At 42.1% G+C, this 22,386-nt stretch overlaps 1 long non-coding RNA gene across 2 annotated transcripts in view; it reads left to right on the top strand.

Moving 5' to 3' along the window:
* The first annotated feature begins 10,835 nt into the window (after positions 1-10,835).
* The window catches only part of LOC127664935 (uncharacterized), a 54,487-nt gene continuing 42,936 nt past the window's right edge, over positions 10,836-22,386 (top strand). For both annotated transcript variants that reach the window (XR_007973284.1, XR_007973283.1), the window contains exon 1: positions 10,836-11,094. This is a non-coding gene — a long non-coding RNA (uncharacterized LOC127664935). The remainder of the gene's footprint in view (positions 11,095-22,386) is intronic.

The following is a 22,386-nucleotide window of genomic DNA, read 5'->3' as shown; positions in this document are numbered from 1 at the left end:
CGCTAATCCTCCATGGGCTATATATGTTAGAAATAGCTTACCTCAATCTATTACTGGTCTTTTCCTTAAAGTACTAGTTATTTTAAAGGTACACTACATTTCATTTACCTACCTCCCTTCTCTAAGATTATACAATTATTTTGTGTGTTCTTTGAATCTTTTTATGATTTTTAAAATGCCTTTCTAATTCCTCTGGAGTTTTTTGTTCATGGTATGTGGTGATATCCCAGGCTAATATATTTTAATAGGTTCTTCCCCACAGACTGATGTAAAAATACCACTTTCTAAATAAAATTTCATGCCAGGCAGTGGTGGCACATGACTTTAATCCTAGTACTTGGGGAGCAGAGGTAGGCTGATTTCTGAGTTCAAGGCCAGCCTGGTCTACAGAGTAAGTTCCAGGATAGCCAGGGCTACACAGAGAAACCCTGTCTCGAAAAACCAAAATAAATAAATAAATAAAATAAATAAATAAATAAATAAATAAATTTTCATTTTGATGAAAATGTGCTATCTTTTCATTTCCAGTGGCCTATTGCCTATTTTTTTCACAATCACATATTTTAGAAACCACTGTATTTTCATATTTTGCTAACCTGTTGGGCAAATCTTCCATCATCATGTTTTTATTTCCAAGAAAAATTTGGCTATGTGTAAACTCTTTTCTTTCTTATGAACTTGAGAGTGAACTTCTCTTACTGAGATTGCTTTAAGTTTACAGACAAAAATTAAACTAAATAGTTACATAACGTTGGGACTTCTTATCTAAGGCTCTACCATGGACATCTGCTTTATTTGCTACAAAGTTATTTTTTTTTATTGTCTTCAGTAAATCTTATCATTTCCTTCACATAGACCTTACATGTTTCCTGTTGGGCTTGGTGCTAAGTATATTGCTCTCTTGAGCATTTTGTCAATGGAATCTTTTCCTTTTCTTCTGGTGATGTCACATGTTATATATACATTTAACAAGTTGGAAAGTATACTTGCTAGCCGCTCATCTTTTCTCATACCTCTTCCCCTCCCTCCTTTTCTCTATCTTTATTTGAGATGGGGTCTTACTGTCCTTGAATTCACTACATAGACCAGGCTAGCCTCGAACTCACAGAGATCCACCTGCCTCTGTTTCTTGAGTACTAAGATTAAAGGTGTAAACCATCACATCTGACTCTAATTTTAGTTATAAAATCTCTCTTCCTCCCCCTCTTCCTCCTCCTCCTCTTCCTCCTCCTCCTCTTCTTCTTCTTCTTCTTTTTGGTTACTTTATTTTTTCCACTTTCTTTTCTTTTTTTTTTTTTTGATCAGCACCATGGTTTATTTGTAAACATGTTTTTTTGTGTCATAATCAAACTGACAACTTTATATAATTTCCTTGGATAATATTAATATCATAACAGAAAACAATCCACTGTACTGAGTTACAGTTTTGGTACTTTAAAATCCTTTAATAAAAAGTGTATTTGAAACACTGAACATAAAACATAAATGAGAATAGCAGAGAAAACAAATGACCCAGTAAGGGAAATCACTTCCCTCAAACAAATACAAAACCAACTGGTTACATAAGTTAAACAAGAAAGCCTCTAGGGCAGTGGCTCTCAGCCTTCCTAATGCTGAGACCCTTTAATACAGTTTCTCATGTCGTAGTGATCCCCTAGCCATAAGATTATTTTTTACTACTTTGTAACTGTTGTTTTGCTGTTATGAATCGTAACAAATATCTGATATGCAGGACATCTGACATCTGACCCCTGTGAAGGTTAATTTGAGCCCTCAAATGGGGTTGCAACCCACAGGTCTTTAAGAACGGCTGTAAGGAATCCGATGACTCTAACTTTTTAAGTGATATAAAGTTGCATTTCTTTAGATACATCTGTGAGGTGAACTAGACCTTTACTAAACTGTATGCTCTTTTTGATATTTAGTAGCTCTTTCTTCCCCTTGGTTTCTAAATGTTGTTCATGGTTCAAGCTATAGTACATTTTTTTTCCACTTTCTTAAACTGAATAGTGTTTTATGTATTTATTTCTTTTTAATCTTTCTTCTATAACAAATGCCTTTCAGTCTGTACATGTTTACCTGAGTATAGCTTTGCCTGTGTCTTATTTTGAGTTTCATTTTTGCCCTTTACTAAACAGTTTGTTGTGTCATTTTGAATCTTTTTAATCAAACAGTTGTTTGAGAATGAATGAAAAATATAAAATATTCTCAACAAAGGACTCGGCTAAAATGACAGATATATTTCTAAAAGCCAAAAAGAAACAAAAGAAAAAACGAAAAAGACACTTGGCCAAGGGTAAGCAGGAGACATGGCGGACTTGGGGTGTAAACTGTGTCACAGCCTTGAGAGCCAGAACCGAGCACTGAGCCTAACCCTGCCTGGACCACAGCAAGGCAGTAGCAAAGATCACTGCCCACCCACCTGGTAAAAGCAGCTTGCTATCCATGCAGGTAATGGTCAGATAGGCTACTCTGCCGACATTCTAATGCCTTCCTATTTCAGGTATTTATTTCACTGCCGTAAATTTAGGAAACACTGTAGTCTGTCAGGGGCACACCACTTTCTCCAGTTCAACCGTGGGCAGGGTCCCTTCTCAAGACCTTGGCTTAGGATTTGAGGGGACAAACAATTTAAGTTAGCTTAAGGCATTCCAAGTTGATGCTTTCCTGGCTTGGGCATTCAGGTCTGAGATAGATTTCAGGGCTTAAATTCAAAGTCTTTCAGGATTCTACTGCTCCTGGCTCTGGGGGGAACTCATCTCCTCTTCTCTTCCGGCTGTTAGAGGTTGCTGCTGTTTCTTGACCCAGGACTCTACCCCCATGTTCACAGCCAGCAGCTAAGCATTTTAGAGTCTCCCGAACTCTGTTCTGCACTTTCTTCACAGGCCCTTATCTTTCTGCCCCAGCTGTCACAGGACCTTCTGTGAGGATGACTTTCCTGTTCTATAAAGTCACCAGTGATAACACGGGTCACATGAATGAACCAGGCTACATTTAAGGATCCAAGAGGGGGGGTGAATCGGGTGGGGTGGAGTGTGTGGGTGAGGGGGCAAGGGGCTTGAGGGGGTGGGGTTGAGGGGGTGGGTGGGGGATGAGGAGATGGGTGAAGTGTTGGAGTGAGGAGGTGGGTGGGAGGTGAGGGGTGGGGGCTAAGGGAGAGAGGGTGAGGGAGTGGGATGGGGGTGAGGGGACAATCCTTTTCCACATCATTGCTGCAAAGATCTTTTTCCAGATTTTTTGACCATCTTTAAATTGAGATGTTGGACTTTTTTTATGCTTGAGTTTTTAAGGTTCTTTGCTTCTTTTAGATACTAAGTACGATACTTAGTATCTTTTAAATACTAAGAACGTGTTCTGCTATTTTTTTCCGTTGTCTATGATTTGTCTTTCCCTCCTCTTAGCAATGTCTCTAACAGCAGATATTTTGCATTTTGATGAAATCTTACCTACCCATTTTTTGGGTGTGTATGTATGTGTGTACATATATGTGTGTATATGTGTACATGTGTGTATGTATGTGTGTATGTATGTATGTATGTGTATGTGTGTGTGTATGTGTGTGTGTGTGTGTGTGTGTGCTCTGTCTCTGGGTGTCTACATTCTTTACTTTTTCCTGTGTGAGTTCTGTATCTGTTGTTGCAGGTCAGTTCTTTGACAACTGTCTTTCTGACACTGTGCTACCTCTGCTCCTTTGTCACTATATTTGCAGGGTCTCCTTCAGGACTCTGCATTTTGTGTTCCTGATCTTTCTACATACGATATTGCCAGCACTACATTGTCTTAATCACTGTAGATTTTATAGGCAGGTTTTAGGTGGCAGCATCAAGTCTCGAACCTTATTCTTCAGCATTTTTGGTGGCCACTCTGGGTCTTTTGCCGCCCTGAGTCAACTTTAGAAGGAGCTATGTCAATATCTGTAAAAGTGCTTTAGGGATTTGGGTTGGAACTGTATAGAATCTATAGATTCAGTAAGGAAGAACTGACACCTTAATGTGGAGTTTTCACAGCTATATTTTATATGAGAAGTTTGTTTAGAGATTCAAATTGATATTCTTGTCAAAAACTTGGCAGTTTTCTAAACATGGTTTAGAATGTAGTTTAGTACATTTACGCTTACATATTTCATTTTGGGAGATAAGCTGCTTGTGGCCCATATTGTATTCTAGCTTCAGATTCCAGCTAATCGTGACTGCTGTGTGGGAAAGCACTGTGCATTCTACTTACCATTATATGTTAGTCTTGCATCCCATGAGGTTGGACCTTGTCTCCATATCCTATATTCCAGGTGTCAATTTTCTTTTCTTTTTTTTTATTGTTGTTTGTTTATTTTGAGACAGGTCTCTTTATGCTGCCCTGGCTGTCCTAGAACTAGGTCTGCAGACCTTGCTGGCCTTGAACTCACACATGTCTCCCTGACTCTGTCTCTCGAGTGCTGGGATTAAAGGAATACACCACCAAGCCTGGGTATTATAATTTTTATTCAGTGGAATTTTATACGTAAACAGATTTCACCTGTCAACAAAGTCATTTCCACTGCCTCCTTCCTCAGGTACCTTTTACTAATTTGTCTTTTGACTAACTTGCAGCAGCAGGAACTTCTGGGATAATGCTGGGAGCAGTAAGAGGGGACTGCCTTGCTTTACATATGATGATATCTGTAAGATTTTCGTAAATGGTCTCCAGAAAAAACTCTTCTTTTTTTCTAGTGCACCAAGTTTGATTTGTGCCAAATGCATTTTCTCATCAGTTGACATAGTTGTATGATTTTTCTCTTAAAGCATGTTAACATAAACATGACATTGCTTGATATTTGAACATTGAACCAACCTTCATCTGGGGGGTAACTTTACCTTCCTAGTCTAGGTAGTCTCTGCTGTATCTATACAACAAATTTTTTGTTGAAAACTAATACCATCCCTTTCTTAAACGTGAGTTTAGTTTAACCTGCCAACCTGGTGCTTTCTTTTATGGTATGCTATTATTATTGGTTACTTTAATAATAATTACCTGGCAAGAATATATGGTTTTATTTCATTTATCTGACAACTTCTTCATGTTCTAAAGTTGGTTTCGTCTGACATTAACGTAACTACTTCAGTGTTCTTTTGCTTAATATTAACAAGGTGTCTTTCTGCATTACTTTGCTTTTAACTTACGTCTATCTTTATATTTAAACTACAGACAGCATAAAGTTGGGCCCTTTAAAAAGAATCCACTTTGATCAACTTTGCCTTTTAGGTTTTTTTTAGGTTTTACTTTTATTATTCATTTTTTAATTCTCATTGAAATAAAATCGACAAAAATTATACATATGCTTGTTTAGAACATAGGTGATCTTTGTTGCCTGCATGCACTGTGAAATGATTGCTATAATAAGCTAATTAGCATGCCTGTCACCCCACATAAGTACCGTGTGTGTGTGTGTGTGTGTGTGTATGCATGTGTGTATGGATCTGAGTATGTGTGTGAATGTATGTGTGTGTGTTTGTGTGTGTGTGCACATGTGTATGCATGTGTGTATGTGTCTGAGTATGTGTGTGAATGTATGTGTGTGTGTTTGTGTGAGTGTGTGAGTGTGTGTGTGTATTTGAGTGTGTGAGTGTGTGTGTGAGTGTGAGTGTGTGTGTGAGTATATGTGTGTGAGTGTGTGAGTGTGTGTGTAGTGTGCGAGTGTGTGAGTGTGAGTGTGTGTGAGTGTGTGAGTGTGTGTGAGTGTGCGAGTGTGTGAGTGTGAGTGTGTGTGTGTGAGTGTATTGTTTGTGTGAGTGTATGTGTGTTTGAGTGTGTGAGTGTATGTGTGAGTGTGCGAGTGTGTGAGTGTGTGTGAGTGTGCGAGTGTGAGTGTGTGTGAGTGTGTGTGTTTGAGTGTGTGAGTGTGTGTGTGAGCGTGCGAGTGTGTGAGTGTGAGTGTGTATGTGTGTGTTTATGTGTGTGTGTGTGAGTGTGTGAGTGTGTGTGTATGTGAGTGTGAGTGTTTATGTGTGTGTGTGTGAGTATATGTGTGTGAGTGTGTGAGTGTGTGTGTGTGTGTGTCTTAGAAACATTAAGGATATACTCTCCAGCAGGCTCCAAGTGTGCCATATGATGTTGCTGCTGTTGTTTTGGTGCGGAGCTGCCCCACCCAGCACTGACTGTGGCTGCCCTGCTGTGCAGTAGCTCCAGTGTCTCCATCCTGCCTACCTGAAACTGCACTGCTTGGCCTGCACCCTCCCTTTCCCGACCCTTTGCAGCGCTTGGGAAGTTTCAGTCGTTCATTGTCTTGGAGTCAGCTTCCTTACGTCAAGTGTAAAGGAGACCGTGTGCTGTTTGTTGTTCTGTGCCGGCTTCTCACATAGATGTCCTCCGGCTTCTGTTCCCAACGACGGGATGTTCTTTTCTATTTAAAGATCGGATGGGATTCACTCCCCCCACCCCATACATCCTATACTGGCCTGGTGGGATTTTAATTTTTTCAACGTCTATTTTTAATGATGGTTCTTAAATAATTTAACCTCCCTTTTAGTCCACCATCCACCAGAGGTAGTGGAAAGGAAAGGATAAGGGGGAAGTGGACCTCTTTAGAAAGGGTTCTTTGGAGCAACTCCCATCTGTGTTGTCTGGAAACCATCAGTTCGGTTAACAGTGCAGCTTGGTCCACTCGCAAACATTTCATGGATACACCAACGATCCAGTTAGGTGGTGTTGGGATAACAAACACTTCCTAGGAGAGACAGCCGGCCTCAGCCTTAGCAGAGGTCAGCAGGAAGGACCAGGGGGAATGCCAGGAGAAGTTCTCGGCTGTGCCTCTCTCGGCGAAGCGAAGATCAGCGACTTGCAAGACCAACAAGTGCTGAGGGAGCAGCTATCTGTCCCAGCAAGCCAAGCTCAGCTCCTGTCACAGGCTGTCAAGTCCTCTTCATACTCCCTCCAGACATCAGTGTCCTCTGTGGGGTTTGCCTCAACATGTGTCTTGCCTTGCACATACGTCCACCTCAACTGACACCACCCAGTCCAAGTCCGAGGAAGTGACAAAACACTGTAACACACCACCAAAACTTTATGTTTCTCTCTATGGAATCCCAACAAATAGAGCTCAACTGCACAACATGAGACAGACCAATGCATATATGTCGTTAACGACAAATCCTTCATCACGTGCCCTTTCACATGCTTGCTTTAACAGAACATCCTTTCCCCCGTGTCCACTTCAAGAAAACACTCCTTTACATGTTTGCCCCAACAGAACTGACTTTCCAAAAAAATTCCTTAAGTTTCCAATTTAGCCTGAAACGTGCTGTATATCCCAGGCTGCTTATGAACTTACAATCCTCCTGCCTCAGCTTCCTGAGGACAGGGACTTATAAGGGATTGCTAACAGATTGATACTCTCTCTCTCTCTCTCTCTCTCTCTCTCTCTCTCTCTCTCTCTCCTTCTTGCTAGTTTTCATCCTTTTTAATGCTGCCGCCCCTTTAATACAGTTCTTCAGGTTGCAGTAACCCTCAACCGCAACATTATTTCTGTTGCTACTTCATAACTTCTGATTTTGCTACTGTTATGAGTTGTAAAGTAAATGTCTGTTTTCCAATGGTCTCAGAAAACCCCTGGGAAAGGGTTGGTTAGCCTCCAAAGGGGTCGCAACCCACAGGGTGAGAACGACTGCTCTAGACAAAGCTTTGCTGAGTCTGTTTATTCTTCAGAAAGCAAGCAGCTGCAGTTGCCTCCCGTTGTTCCTGCTTGCCTCTTCAATATCTGGCTCGTGGTTTGTCCTGTGGCAGCAACTTTCAGGCACCGACTTTCCGTTTCTCTGGCCTTTCTCCACTGTGATGGATGGACTGACAGAGGTTCTGACAGGCCCCATTCCATTTATCTGCAGGAGCTGAAGTCTTAGTTTCTGTTTTTCAAAACATCTAGTGGTGCCTTGGGGTTCTTGACTGTAAGATGTTTGAGAACTAGCTGCACCATCATATCAAGCCCCAGGTGATCTGCAGCTCAGACTCTCTGATGCAGTCCTGCGTTCCTGTGCCCTGCTGCTGACTGGGATTCTGTCTCCTCTTCTTCCTACCTTGCAGCCACAAAGGGACTAAACCCTGTTCCCTTCATCTTCTGCTTCTATGTAAATTGATTCTTTGTGAAGAGGTTAAGTGAGAACCAAATCCCGAACAGTCCCTTGGATTATCTATCCTTGAGTTTCTCCTGGGTGTGTGCATTGCTCATGTAAACAGAGAGACAGTGTTTTCTTCCCTGTAATGTACACCAAATTCAATTACTTATACAAACACACATATACAATAAAGGTATCAAAATAGGGTTTGAAATTTCTCTCTCTCTCTCTCTCTCTCTCTCTCTCTGTGTGTGTGTGTGTGTGTGTGTGTCTAGTGCTGAGGACTGAATCCAGGGCCTTCCATGGTAGGCAAGTGCTTTACCACTAGGCCACACCCCCCAGCCCTAATCTGCTGATTTAATAAGGATGACTGTGCTCTCCAGAAGACACAAGAAAATGAGATTTAAAAAAAAAAAGTTATTGTAGTAATAGCATTTATCGTTTAAAAAGGAAATGATCGAAACAAAAACAGTTAACCTTTTGTAAGTGGCAGGCCTATACTCCCAGTTTATATTGGAAATCAAATGTAAGATTAAGCTCAGGAAAGATATTTAATGTAGTTCCCATGTGTTTAGCAGAGATTTGGTTCAGATATAATCTCTTCAAATTGAGTTTATTCATTACAGAAAGGTTAGTGTTGGATTAGGAGGTTCTAGAAGGAGAAGTGCTTGCTTCCTTATGTTTATTTCTATTTCTGGTGGTACTAGGGTTTGAACCCAGGGCCTCACATATGCTAAATGAGGACTTTACCACTGAACTACATTCTCTTTGTTCTACTTCCACTCACTTGTTACACTCTAGAGCTTCCTCCACCTTGCAGATACAATGTGTCTATTCACCTCCACTGTCTGACTTCTTATCCCAAGACAATACATTGTTCCTTTCCCTATAATCTAGGATCATATGGGGAGAATCAACAGTCTCAAAGCTTACAGTAACCTGGTATTGCTCATCTATACCAATTCATTTTATTGCTAAGTTGGACATTTTAGAAACTGCAAAGGACTGCCACACCTTAAATATTTAATACTTATTAACTATTTTATTACAAATAAACAAAAGGATGGTTTTGCTAGCTTGGAGAGAAGATTGCTATGAAAGCTGTCTTCTCAAAGTGATGATTCTTGGTAAAATTTAGACAGTTGGGGCTGGCTCAGTGGGTTGAGACATTTGCTTCTGGGTCTGAAGGTCTGAGTTTGATTGCTGGAATTCTCTTGGTGTAAGGAAAGAGCTGACTCTTATAAGCACATAAACAAAGAACATCAACATAAACAATTGTCGTGATTATCAACATAAACACATTGTCGTGATTTGCCCCATGGTACAATACAAAAGTCTTTTAAGAATACAAAACAAAAACAGGAAAATAAGAAAGAAAGGAAAATAATTAGATAAGGGTCCAGCTAAATGGCAGAGAGAGCCAGGGATCTGGCTTTATTTCTCAACACACATGTGACCCTCAGTAACAAACAGAGAATGAGGGTTTAATATGTAAATCATTCCAAGCAGAAGGTTGATTGCTACTGATTCAGGTCTTGCCAATTCCCATTGTCCATTGTCTTGCTATTGTTTACTCTATTTAAAGCAAACAAGAACCAGAGTGTCATTTAGACCGATGGCTTCCTCTGCTGTAAACTGACAGACAGACAGACAGACACACACACACACACACACACACACACCGGCCTAGCCCCTTGGTCACTGATTTATAACAATAGAATTCTGCCTTGGGGAAAGTATCAGAAGTTGAAAACAAAAACATCAAAGCAAAAAAAAAATACATTTACTGAGTCATAACTTAGGAGAGTATACTAGAAAGGATGGCATTCTTTCTCATGATCTGCATGGGCTGTGAATGTGGTGTCCCCCAGGGATGTGAGAAAGTCTTGTGCCGTATATGACTGACCCAGGAAAAGATCAAAATGTAGGAATAATGACTTCTAGTGAAAGCGTCTCATTTTTTGTACTATTGTAACATAAAGGAACAACAACAAAACAAACAAAACAAAAAGTATCTTTGGACATTCTAGAACACTCAAAATATCAGCAAGGAAAGGCTTCCACATTTCCCACAGTTTTAGAACAATAAAAAAACAAACCGCTAACACTCTAAATGTGGCCACACCCTCTCTCAGCTAAGGACGCACTCATTTAAACTGGTTCACAGCCCACCCGGCTGTAGCCTAGATTATTTAGAATCTGTAGTTACAATGGGAATTAGTACACCACAGTTAAAATCAGAGTATAATAATCTTATAGAAAAACAGTATCTTAGGTTCTTTAGAGAAGTTACAAAATAGTAAGAGGAACATATAATTTAGATGGTTTTTATAGAAATCTTTACTAAACAATGTAGCTTAAGAAAGCGATAAGAGTTTTACCATGGTTCAGCTTCATATGTTAGATCAAGTAGTGTTCTTCTGTTTCCAGTTTAACCCTTTATATCAAACATTGTAATGCATCTCTGAAAGGCTTTTGTTCTTTCTTCCTGAGTCGGTTGGCTTTTGCTGTACAACAAACCATTTTCCTGTTTAGTGTCCTCACAAAACAACCATTTCTATAGATCAGTGGCTTGTGACTCAGAACTTTGGGGTGATCTCAGCTGGGGAGTTCTCAGGGACTTGTGGCCAGCTTCTAGACACACTGGGAGCTTGTCCTTGTTGATATTAGGGGCTCCATTAGCATAGCTCCTCCTTCAGCTGTAACCTACGACCTGGTAAGTTATTTCTCTGCCAGTGAAATGAGCCAGTTCAAGCCAGATTAGAATATATGAAGTGCAGGTTTATTAGGAAGCTGCTCTCAGGTGAGTTCACTGGCTCCAAAGAAGGAGGCCATCGAAATAGCCATGGGAAGAGAGAGAGAGAGAGCAGAGGGGGGAGAGAACGAGAGAAAGAACACTCCAGCAGAGACAAGAGAGACAGAAGAAGAAGAGGAGGAGGAGGAAAAGGAAGAGGAAGAAGAAGAAAGGAGACCAAATGTCTAGAGAAAAGCCTCTGGGGGCAGAGTATGCCAGGTAGGGACTGAGGGATACCGGGAGAACCTAGAGGCCAGGTCTGCACTGGTATTTAAAATATGCACCTTAGTCCCTTGTCTTGGGATAAAAATCAAACATCCCAGTCTTTTGTTGATAATAAATTAATAAGGAGCAACATAATCATCTATGACTACTTTCTGCTCATATTGGGACAACATTTGGGGATGGGGTGGGTGGGGATGGAAGGTTGGCCAAGCCCAGGAAGAGCTGGTTGTCCGGGTTGTGGAACCATCAGGGGGTAGGAGTGTGCAGGCCGAGTTAAAGCAGTCTGAAGCTGGGCCAGAGTACCTGCGGGTAACTGCTTTGGAGCTGTCCTGGATGCAGTTCTGAGGAAACATCTGAATTTGTCAGGATGCTATGATGTATGTATATATGTATGTATGTATGTATGTATGTATGTATGTATGCATGTCAGGGGAGAAGATAAAGTTGAGTTTAGGGACTTTTTCTTGGGTATATATTTGAAACTCTTAGGCCCATGGTCTTGGGAGATGGAGGAGGGTTGATGGGGTCCTAGGACCAGGGAAAAAGGAATGGATCCCACCCTCAGGAATAGGCAGGTGAGGAGGGAAACAGGCTGTTAATCGATAGTCCTTGTTTGAAGTTCATTTTTTGATGTCAGAGGTGGATTCCAGTGGATTCCCTGAAACTTACAAGGATCTGTTTGAAGTTTACAACAGTAGCATAGTAAGGGTAAAGAAATATGAAGCATTTTCATTCCTCCCATATTCCTTAAGTCACTTTGCTATAAGCACCCAAGTTCTTCACGTCCTCCAACCTTCAGAAGGTTTCATATCCTCAGACTTTACACAAACCTTAAAATTTACAGCTTTTCCTATCTAATTATTTACCATGAGATATATAGGTGGTTGATCATTGTAAAGTGAGTTCCTTTAGATAAGGTCGCTGTAAAAAGTTACTTCTTTCATTAGAGGGAGTTCTGTCTACTCCCATGACAGAAGTTGATGATGAGACCATGGGACTCAAGTGTGAAGTTGAAATAGAGTAGGTAGCCTCTTTGTCTACCAGGAATGATCTGAACTTTCCTGCATAAAATTGGAGTTGCAGTGAAGGTATAACTCTTCCATTAGCAAAGATGGCTGGCAGTCATGTGACTGCCCTCAACCAAGATAGCAACCAGTCACAAGCTGTTTACCAGCTATATATACTTTACTACTGATGGCCAGAGTGTAGTTAAGTAGGCATGGTTAGATTATATAGGGAAGAGCTTCCGGGGGAAGGCAGCACAGCCCCAGACTGGAAAGTTCAGGGATGGGGGCAGGGTATGCCAGGTAGGGACTGAGGGATGCTGGGAGTGAGACACTCCTTAGTCTCTCAGTTTCTAGAAGACCATTCTAGGCTCTCCCACTGTGTGGTGGACGAGTTTTCAGGATCTCAAGAGAGCAGCCATTTATGTACAAACGGCTTTCAAGGATTTGCTTGCATGACATTTGCTAATGCCCTATTGGGAAAGTCAACTCGGATGGCTAAGTCCACATTATGAGTGAAGAAATAAGCCAATTTTCCTGTGGATAGGCTTTGAGGCATTTTACAAGGTCATAGATGCAGGGAGGGATGAATTCATGGCCTTCTTGGCCATCTATCCCCTCCCTAAAAGACTAACATTGCAGGGCCATGAGGTAGCTCAGGTAAAAGCACTGGCTACAAGTCCAGCTCCCTGAGTTCTGTCTCTGGGACCTACTTGGTAGGAGAGAACCAACTCCTGCATGTTGTCCTCTGACCTACACACACACACACACAAACACACACACACACACACACACTGTAGCACACATGCCCACACATAAACACATAAATGCGTGTACACAGAATGAGCAATATGTACTTAAAACTTTTGGGAAGATTACCATTGCATTGAGATAGATTAGAATACTACCATAGCACACTGCCAAGATCTCATCCATGTTGTTTGTTTATAAACTGTTCTGGAAGGATCTCTGGCTGAGTACAATTATGGAGTTGTCTTCCAAAAAGCTCCTCCTAAATATAAATACACAGAACATTTCACAGCTGTGCCAACTTAAACAGCATGACAACTTTGAAATGACACAAAAAATTTAATATCATGAACTATTTCTTTGTATAAATAATGCATCTTCTTAGGTGATAAGATAGCCTGTTGGGTTAAAAGTTTAACTTATTGAACTTCATTTATATGTTACTAGAAATGCTCATATGGAAGAGTAAGGGGATAGGAGGGAAACTTAGGGACCTACTTAGTAATTTTAGGTAAATCATTTAATCTTTTGAACACTCAGTTTCTTTGTTCCCTAAATAATGTTGAAAGAAAAAAAACCCCGCCATATTGTATTTTAGTAGTAAAATCATGGATTCTCTTTACAGGAATATATCTATATCCAAAAACTGCAACTATAACGAATGGAAATACCAAGTTCGTAGACAGACTCTCAATTATTAGAGAAACTCACTATGCAACTGACTGGGCAGAAGTCAGCTTCTCTTTCATGGCCCATCCCTTATGGAGTTCAGTTATATTTAAAATTTAGAAATAATCGATCTGAAGTTGTTTTAATAAAAAAAATATTTAAACGTGGCTATGGCTCTGACTCTCTGTCTCTGTCTCTGTCTCTCTCTCATTCTCTCTCCACAGCCCTGGCTGACCTGGCACTCACTAGGTTTACCAAGCTGGCCTTGAATTCACAGAGATCCACCTGCCTCTGCCTCTGCCTCTCAAGTGCTAGGATTAGAGGAGTGAGCCACCACTGCTGGCCCAGCTGTGACTATCCCAATGCCAGAAGTACATACAGAGGAGCAGATGGGCGTGCTTACATCCTTGCAGTTCACTGTTTCCTTCCTAGTACCCTGACCCCCCACTTCACTCTATTCTTCTTTGTCTGTGTTGTCATTCTCTGAGAAGATGGAATTCAGAGGCGGCATCCTAGATGGTTCAGGCAAGTCACTCAACAGCAAACATTTATTTAATGAATGAGAGACTCTGTGCCAGTCTTGGCAGCTGTGTTCTCCCTTGGGGGTAGGAGCTAACATGTCCTGTTTGCTTCACTAGATAGTCTTGCTTTTAAAAAAAAAATGTATTTACCTAAGATTCAGTGGAATACGGGAATAAATCATACTTAGGATAAACTTATGTTTTGGGTGGTTGGTGCTGGAAATAGCTTGGTATGTGCTTTATCACCGAGCAACAATCCCAGTGGCTCTCGATTACTCTTGAGACAGGGTCTTGTTACGTAGCCAAGCCTGGAATTGCGTTCATCACTCTCCTTCCTTGAGCGACAGGATTTCATGCATATATCACCATGCCCAGCTACGATAGTCATTTTTATCATCATGAGTGGCAGTGACAATTATTGAAATAATCTCACATATGCAGGTAAGTGAGAGGCCAAGCAGCAGAGTGGGAAGGGAACAGGAATCTGAATAGGTCTTCCTTCCTTAATGGTTTGTGCTGGATATCCATCTACAGAGTAACAAAGTGTAGAAGGCAGTGCTTGTACATAAATGGCCTGCATCTAAGGAATTTTGAATTTGCATACTGACAGTGTGTGTGGGGAAAATCATAGCATCAACAGCATATGCTTCATCCAGCATGACTCCAGGGACAGACCTGACTGTAACGGCCAGGTAATAATAAAAATGTAGACAGTAAAATAGGTAGGCAGGCAGACAGACTGACAGAATGCTAGGGTCAAGAGGACAAGGGCTCTTTGCTAGTGAGACCACAGCCTCCCCAACTCTCCCCAGTAAGCCTAGGGTGTTTATTATACAGAATAGAAGATGTGGTTATTACATACAGATAAACAAGGAGGCAGGGTTTATGGTGTGCAGCTGGAGCAAGGAGACAAGTTTAGCTAATCTCAATATAGGAGCCGTCTCTCTGGGGGAGCGGTGTTCAAGCTGTGAATATCTAGAGGGAGAAAGCTATGCTGGATATTTTGTATACATACTAGTAACATCCACACACAGACCAGAAGGAAAGGCTTTGCCATTCGCCTCACTGTGGAGAGGACTGGCCACTCCTCCATGCGCCTGAGGCTCTGAGGTCCTTAGGTGGCTGCCCAGCTCGCCCGTTCTCTCAGGACTTCCCCCTCGGGGCTTCCTCTGCTCTCCATAGCACAGGTCATTTCGCGTGTGTCCCTTGTGCCCCAATCTCCCAGCTGCTCATAGTACCGCAGCCCACTTCCTCCTTCACGACACCATTTCCTCTTTGTCCTTCCAACGCTGGCTTTATCGTTTGTTAAAGTTGTATTATCATTTCTCAGATAATTTTCTGTAGCCTCACCTTCACGTATTCTCAAATATCATTTCTTTCTCGTTGCTATGATACAACATCATGACCAAAAGCAACCTGAGGAGGAAAGGGTTGATTTGGCTTCCAGGTACGGTCCATCACTGAGGGAAGCCAAGGCGGGAACTCAAGGCAGAAGCTTAAAGCAGAAACCACACAGGAGTGTTACCTAGGCTTACTAGGCCAGCTACCTTATTTATATAGCCCGGGGGCCCACCTGCCTAAAGGCGGGGTCACTCACAGCGGGCAGCGCCTTCCTGCACCAGCTGGCAATGGGGTAAAATGCTCCACACACCAATCTGATGGAGGCTATTTCTCCCCTGAGTTCCCTCCTCCTGAGTTCCAACATTAGCCTTCATACTTGGCCTCCACTGATAGGTCCAACATGAGACTATTTTTTATTTTGTCTTGTTTTGTTTTGAGACAGGATTTCTCTGTGTAGTTCTGGCTGCCCTAGAACTTGCGAGGTACTGTACGCCAGGCTAACCTCTAGCACAGAGATCTGCCTGCCTCTGCCTTCCAAATGTTGGGATTAAAGCAATGTGTCACTATGTCTGGCTAAAAATCACTGGAGTCTCTATTTAAATACCAGATTACTGTCCTTCCTCTGTTCCAGATCATAGAAAGCATTAGCAGTCACTTTATCACTTGTGATCTCTGCTCTGCATAGGGTGCAATGTCCTCTTAAAGTTTTTCTCACAAACTAGTTACTTGGGGGGGGGGGTGAGGGGCACTGTAATATGAATGTAACCTGGACTTTGCCTACACCAAGAAAATGTTATACCACTGACATACACACACACACACATATATAATCCTCAAGGTGATTAGGAGACAGAGCATCTTCTGAAAATAACAAATAAGAAGTGTAACCATTTATTAAATTAACATTTATTAAGGAGCTACTTTGGGACAGGAGCTAGAAATACCATGATAAACACAAAGAGAGGTCAGTTTTCGCTCTCCTATTCTTGGGTAATCAGTGTATGGAGACAGGGGAAATAAGCCATAGACAAATCACACAGATGCACGGGCTATTCCAGCTGTGACACATGCTTGGAAGGAGTGCCTAGGGCAAGCCTTATATCATGGTGTGATTTTTTTTCCCAACAAGAAGCTTGCAAGGGTTCTCCTGAAGAATCTCAGCTCCAGGCAATCTAAATGACGATGTTGGAAGACGAAATTCTTCCAATTATTCCTGCCTTTTTTTTTAATTAGGCCATGCAGCGGCTCCTCCCTTTGGACATATCTTCTCTACTCCCCTTCCCTTCCAAGTTGACTTTAGAGGGCTTACGCTAGTCAATACACTGAAAGAAGTAACACAGAGCCAGGGCTGAAGGACAGCTTTAATAAGCTTTGATGAGTCGCTCCCTGAGAATTGATTCTGTTATATAAATACGCTGGGCTAGGCTGAGGGAAGCTAGGCACACAGGCAGGGTGCCCCCACGTTGACACCTTAACCAACAGCCATGCAGCCACCAGGCACCAGCCAGGCCGTAGCTGCTCTGCTAAATGAACAAACCCAGCCCCAGAGCAGGCCAGCCTGGCTCAGAGCAGCTGAGCCACCCCACTGACCGTGGGTCTCTAAGTTGTAATCGATGTCTATTGATTTTAAGAGACAGAGGTTTGCTGTTGGTTGGCTGATAACAAATGAGAAGGGATTATCTAGGCTTGTGCAAACCCATAGGTCAGGAAGAGGGCACCGTGGGCCCCTATGTGGATGCATATTTAAATAGCTTGGGGGAACTCTGTAAGCAGAATCTGGGTGTGTTGGGCCATGCAGGACACTTTTTTTTCCTTTTTGTGAGTGGGGCTGAAAATTGAACTTAGGGATTCATATTTACATTCTTTAGACCTAGAATATATTAAAGACTTTTTTTTCCACTGCTGTGGTTCTGGAAGTCAAATCTTGGGCCTTATCTGTTCTACACAAGCATCTATTACTGACCCATACCTAACAGTCCCAATTTGAGCCTTAATTTTAAAAGCAGTGGGAGTCCACACAAGAATCATGGTCAGGAAGAATGTAGAATTAGACTTTAATTTTTTTAGAGACACATAGCACAAATTCAATGGGCCAGAAGAGAAGAAGGCATGTGGTGTGTGTGTGTGTGTGTGTGTGTAGTAGTAGTCAGGAAGAATGGAGACAGAAGTCACTAACAAGGGTGTGATAGTGAAGACCACAGCCTGTCACACTCCAGGAGGCTTCTCTATCAATTCGTTTGATGGCTTATAATAGGGGAAACGCCAGAGTTGTCCAGTATTGATGTTAGACATTGGAAATGGAGAGATTTGGGTGACATTTTAAAAGGAGGATTGCAGGTACCAGTGTGTAATAGGATCCTGTGTATGACTGTGGTCAAGGATCATACTCAAAGTTACATCTAGCCAGTTTGTTTCTTCATGAGTAATACCAACCTCTGAACTACATAATAATGGAAAAAGTCAATGTTGGGGAAAGAAACCACAAGTTTGGACTTAGGTATGTTGACTTTGTGATATCTTTGATATTCCCGGGATGTTCTTATAGCAGTTGGGGACAAAGGGTTGGGGGTATGAGTAGGATCACTAGAGACCATGTCCCTGAGTCATTTGTGGATATGACTTGAAAACAGTATCCTCAGGAGGGCTCGCCAGGTTTTAGGTAAGTGGTTTTGAGTTCTAGGAGCATCCAGAAATGGTTGGAGAGCTCCTGGGATTTTTGTTCCCACCAACTATCTCCAAATCCTCTTTCCCAGGAAAAAGGGGATCTAGTTTTCTCTCCTCTTTACAAAGCATTCAGTCTTGAGGGGAAAATGAATATAGGTGTTAGATAGTGGCTTATGGGTATAATCTCACACTGGGGAGATGGAGTCAGGAGAACTTGATTGAGTTCAGGTAAACCTGGGCCACGTAGTGAGACCCTATCTCAAAAAAAAAAAAAAAAACCCTCAAGCCAAATAAAACACATAAATAAACATGTGACTGAGTGCTATTCATATAAGAATTTTGGGTAATTCAAACTATACCTTTTACACTTTTCCTTACAGTGGTTATAAGTAACACTCAGAACTCTTTTTTTTTTATTTAAATCACCAGTTCAGTATCTAACAGACCCAAAGTATCCATCTCTTTGAAACAGCCCATTTTCTTACAATGTTTTTTTTTCAGTCTGTTTCTAAAGTCTTTTCATTTGCCTCTAGTTTTATTTTCTTGCAATCCACTCTCTAGATAGCACTTTCTCTAAAATGCTAACCTTTCGTTGCTACTTTGCTTCCAACCCAGTTCCCAAGTAAAAGAAAGCTCAACTCAATCAGTTAACAAAACAAGCTACAAGCCTAGATTGGGCGACCTCCCACTACACTCACTACTCTATTCCATCTATATTATCCCATAGAACTTGCGGTTTCTCCAGGCCACGAGCCTCTCTCCCTTTGATGCCTCTTCCTGGTCGCTCCTTCCCCTCCTGTTTATTCCCGTCGCTCCTCCCACTTCCTCCTGTCCAATCATTGGCTCAAGCCTTTATTTGAAAAGTTAAGGTGGGGAGAAGGTTCACAAGGCAATTTCTCATCTGCAGCCCCTCTGAGGAGTGGAATTAGCATCAGAATACAAACCCAGGGCTATCCACAACACTAACCCAACCTGAAATGGTCTCACGAAGATGTAGAACTCTGGGACATCTCTCAAACATGTTCTGGCCCCTACTATGGGTTCTCCCATCCTGCTGTCCACTAAGTTGTGCTTCCCAAATATGGCAGGTCTTTTACACCCATTTCCATCTTAGAGAGATGCATTTAGTTCCTTGACATAGCAGCATGCTTTTAACAAGTTTTTAGTCAGAAAACCTCAAACCCCCTGTACTTGTTTTTATGATTGGATAAATCAGAGCAAGACCTAATAGCTTTGGCAAGCATAAATGCACTGTTAGGAAGGTCACATTCAATAATGGCCTATGTCTCTTTGGCTCGCATGACAGTAGATGGACCTGATAGTGGTTGGCTTTTGTAGCTGTGTAAACTAGAGTTAGTGCCAGGATCATGTTTACCTTGCATTTATAAAATTAGCAAATTTGGTGGATGCTCATCTCATTTAGTGCTTGGGGGGGGAGGGGGTCCCCTTTCAGTCATTGTGGCAAAGACCTGAGGAGATCAACCTAATGGTGGAAATACTCTGGCTTAAGGTTTCAGCCTGTGGTCTCTTGGCATCATGGGTTAGGGATCTGCGGTGAAGCAGAACTTTGTGGTGGAGCTTATGTGTGTGTGCAGGGTGGGAGAAATTAAGGGATAGGGACACACACACACACACACACACACACACACACACAGAGAGAGAGAGAGAGAGAGAATGTGCTCTTCAATCCTCAGTAACCTGTTTAATTAGTCCCAAGTTTCCACTACCTCCCAATATCCCCTAAAATATGTCACTCAATGAGTCAACCCACCAAAGAGGTTAGAGACCTTGTGATGCACTGAGGTATTATCTCTGAACGTTGGAGACCAAGGCTTTGGGACCCAAGCCTGTAATGCAAGAGTCATAGGGGGTGGTTTAAGAGCTAGACTATAGGTGGTGGTGGCGCACGCCTGTAATCCCAGCACTCTGGGAGGCAGAGGCAGGCAGATTTCTGAGTTCGAGGCCAGCCTGGTCTACAGAGTGAGTTCCAGGACAGCCAGGGCTATACAGAGAAACCCTGTCTCAAAAAAAACCAAAAAAAAAAAAAAAAAAAAAAAAAAAAAATCCAAAAAAAAAAAAAAGAGCTAGACTATAGAAAATCCTAACCCAGAATCTATTTCACGGTGCTATATATGAGCTTTAAAAATAGTTAGCATCCACACGGTGCTACTCACTTCTCAGGTGTTACCAGGGATACCATCCCATTCGTTTTAGGAAGTATTGAAAGTATTTACATGAATGGACATTATCTATTTAAATTTTTTCCTTTCTCTCTAAGAGGAAGTATTTATTTTTACTTTGAAATTTTCCCAGATTATTTTGTCATGCTTAAGGGTTAAAAGTAATTCGTTTTTTTTGCATGCTAAACCGCGTAATACTCCTTTCATTTTAAAACATAAGGAATACCTCTTTGGTTTCATTTTGAAGATCTTTAGAAAGAACTTCCATAACAGTTAACACATAATAAAAATCTAGAAACAAAAATTAAGTCCACCCTTTAAAGGTAGTTCTCAGAAAATGCCCTGATACAATGATTACTTTTATCTTTAATATTTATTTATTTATTTATTTAGGATGTGTGCATCTGGGGTCTGTGTGTGTGTGTGTGTGTGTGTGTGTATGTAAATCTGGGGCTTGCTCATGCCACAGCAAGCATTTGAGATCATAGGAAAACCCTGCTGGAGGCCAGATCTTTTGTTTTTCAGATTGTGAATACCAGGCTGGCTATCGCCCAGGCTTCCTGGATTCTCCTGTCTCTCATTCCCTTCTCCCTGTAGGAATGCTGCCTCACAGATACTGGCATGAACATAGATAGCTTGCTCTTCAAAATTGAGTTTGGGGATTTGAACTCTGCTTGCACACCAAGTGCTCTCTCATCCACCCTAGCCCTCTAGCCCTTCCCTGACCAAACCCCCTTCCCTCCCCATCCCCCCACCACAAACCTTTTAAGTTATGGTTTCTTTCTAAACCCTGGGCCCTTTTGATTAATTAGACAAGCTCTCCAGGATCTCCTCAGTCTCCCAGTTTTGAGATGACAGGTGCCAGTAGCCCAGCCATGCCCAGCATTCTTTGTGGGCAGGTGCTATGAATGTGAACTCAAGTCTTCATTCCTGCAGAGCAGTCACCTTGTACGCTGAGCCATCTCCCCAGCTTCCATTCTCAGAATTTTAATCATCTCCAGACACTTCAGCCACGGCTAATAAAACATAACGGCACAGTACCCAGTGTGATTTCACTGGTATATCTGATTTTTTTTTATATCCGAATTTCATATTCATTTGAAAAACTTGGTCGTATCTTTGCAGATGGGGTAGTATTGTTTGTGTGGAGTTGGTGCCATGAGGAACGTTTTTAAATTTTAAAACAGTTTTACAAGCCCCTGGCATGGCGAGATTCAAAGTGTGTGCTTGATGATGTTTATTTAAAATCTTGGCTCTTCTTCCTTATACTTAGCTCCTGGGCTGCTCCCTCCCCTTGCTGATGCGCCCAATAGGCAGCTGTCTCCTGTAATAATTCAAATCTTGTCCATCTACTGCAGAAGGCTTCCAGCCTCCTAAGCCAGCCACACGATGCTGAGCCTAAGGGCCGTACATCATCAGTTCCAGCTGGAAATGTTCTGCGCATGCTCGGCATTGACCCGCAGCTGCTTCTCCGTTCCTCTAACATTACCCCACTTCATATCTTTGAAGAAACTTGGCGACATCAAGTTCTTTAATTATGCTGCACGATGGTCGTCCTGTCTTTATTGCTCAGAGCATATTCTTTCAAAACTTTGTGCATTGAAACTTACATTTACTTTTGTGTGTTTGTGTACATGTATATGTACATGCGCGTCAGCGCAGAAGTCAAGAGGACAGCTCGCAGTGTAAGACTCAGGGAGTCTTAACTGACTGGAGAGACCCCCTGAGTGAACAACGTGGAGACGGCAATCGATCGATGCAAAAAGCAAGAGGATTTTTATTTAATCCAGCATGCTGGGGTCACCCTGCACATGGGGAGAGAATGACCACGTGCAGTCCTCAAAGCGGGCCTTTATACAGTCCTCAGGGCAGTCGCCATTAGGCACAATGTGAGTGGCAGAACAGTCTTACCTTTAAACTAGTTGGTTCTTAGGGAATGAGGTAGGTGGCCGACAGTCTCATAATAACTCTGGGCCTCCCCTAGCAGCAGGGACCTCCCTGTGGTCTGAGGAATGTAATTTAGCCTCTCCCTTCCTGGAGGGGCAAGTGTTCCATGACCTTTCCAAAGTTCCTGAGCTGAGCCTTTCGGCAGGAGTCAGTTCTTTTCTTCCACCACGAGAGTCCCAGGGATCGAACTCAGGTCATCAGGCTTGGCAG

This window comes from Apodemus sylvaticus, chromosome 14 (genome assembly GCF_947179515.1).
Source record: "Apodemus sylvaticus chromosome 14, mApoSyl1.1, whole genome shotgun sequence".
NCBI classification, from domain to species: Eukaryota; Metazoa; Chordata; class Mammalia; order Rodentia; family Muridae; genus Apodemus; species Apodemus sylvaticus.
This window is presented reverse-complemented; position numbering and strand designations above follow the sequence as displayed.